Source organism: Sinocyclocheilus rhinocerous, unplaced genomic scaffold, assembly GCF_001515625.1.
Source record: "Sinocyclocheilus rhinocerous isolate Xijiao unplaced genomic scaffold, SAMN03320098_v1.1 scaffold2340, whole genome shotgun sequence".
Lineage (NCBI taxonomy): Eukaryota > Metazoa > Chordata > Actinopteri > Cypriniformes > Cyprinidae > Sinocyclocheilus > Sinocyclocheilus rhinocerous.
In genome coordinates, this window is record NW_015646462.1 from 261963 (window position 1) to 263927 (window position 1965).

Genomic DNA, 1965 nt, shown 5'->3' on the forward strand with positions numbered 1-1965 from the left:
TATGGCGGGTGGCATCCAACGTTAAGGTGCATTACCGCCACCTACTATACTGGAGTGTGGACCAGAGTGACTAACAGAACTTTATATATAAAAATAATAATTTTTATTTAAAAAAAAATACTAAACAAAATAAACCCCATTATTCACACTTCTTCTTCTTTGACGTTTTATGGCGGTTGGCAAACCAGCTTTAGGTGCATTTACCGCCACCTACTAGGATGGAGTGTGGAGCAATGACTTTAAAGGAAAACTAAAAACAAAACAAAAAAAAAAAATAATAATAATAATAAAATAAAAAAATAAAAAAATTGTAGTGATTCTTTAAATCCTGTTTATTAACTCTGTATCTTTGAGATACTTAAATAATATGTGAAACATTTCTATAGTCACATCTTTATTTAACAATTTCTGAAGTGAGATCTGATTTATTTCTATATGAAGTGCTTCTGTAAGTTGTACTCTTTCGTTGTCATATCCTTTACATTTTATTAAAATATGTTCAACTGTTTCAGGAAGATCACATTTACCACAAAGTCCAGACTCATGTTTTCCTATTATAAATAATGATTGATTAAGTGCAGTGTGTCCAATTCTAAGGCGAGTGCTCCGAGTCTCTTTCAGACTCGTTCAGTGAAGTGGGCGTATTCATTCACTGTGTCCAACCAATAAAATGCTCCATCACAGACCGAGTACGAATGCTGTTTACTTGTGCTACAGCTGCTGCAGCATTTAATTCAAACTCAATGCAGCAAATCAATCACCGCCTCAAATGGGAAAGAGACTGCAGTGAATGAAAAATATGAGTAAGTGCATGGAAATTAATCAACAAGATTAATCACTAACACTTTCTGTTAACTAACTAACACTTAATTCACCGTGAAATCTGATGAAAACGTGTCTCGAATTGTGGTAGCCTGTTGCATCAATCTGTAATTTTTACTGTGTAGCTATTTTTATATGATTTAAGGCTTCTAGCAAAAACGCATAACAAGAACGAAGTGGTTTGGTTTTATTCTATAACCTGACATGGTCAGCTGTCTCAAGACTGTTGTGTGTGTGCATTTGGACGGGATAAATTCAGAGCACTTGTAAATTCTGAGTATGGGTTATCATTGGCCACATGTCATGTCACTCGTCATGGGAGTGAAGGCTAGCCCAGGGGTGCAAAAATGCAGCAGTTTATGCAGTGCATATGGGTGCTGCCCACATTTCACCGAAAATCGCTGTTTTGAAAATGGGTTTAAAATGTTATAATAGTGATTTTCTAATGTCTAAATAAAAATCCAAAAGCAAAACGTGGAAAATATATTAGGGAGTGGAAATGGCAAAGTGGTCATAGTGGTATTATCATGTCATTTTCATGTTATAAGTGTCCACTAGGCGGCAGAAATCTTCCACTTAAACTTGGAAAATGTTCCATTAATTATCTTCTTTAAAGGGGCCCTATTATGCTTTTTCACTTTTTTAAAATTTAGTCAGTGTGTAGTGTGTATGTTTGGGCATAAAAAAGATCTAGAAAGTTACAAATCTCAAAGTCCACTCCAAAGGAAGATATTTCGTTTTTAAAAAATCCCTTTTCAAGAACGTCAACGAACGGCTCGTTTGGACTACAGCGTTTGTTTTCCGGGCTTTGTGATATCACAAAGCAGCTCATTGGAATATCATTACAAATAATTCCCGCCTACAGAAATTCGAATGGTTGGGGGGTGGGGAGGGGCGAGGTTGTGGTTAGAACGCTTGGTTGAGTGAGTGCATCAGACGAGATGACGAAGAAGAAGTGCTGCTGCAGAGTTAGTGCATCAGAGAAAACCAAGAAGAAGAGCTGCTGTGCTGTAGCGTCAAATTTTCGGCATGTCTAGAACAATTCTTACAAGTACAACACGACGTAGCTGGGCGCCGCGGACAGAAGCCGCACGGTGTGCCTACACTCATAGAAAATAATGTATTTGAATTTTAAAGACGTGG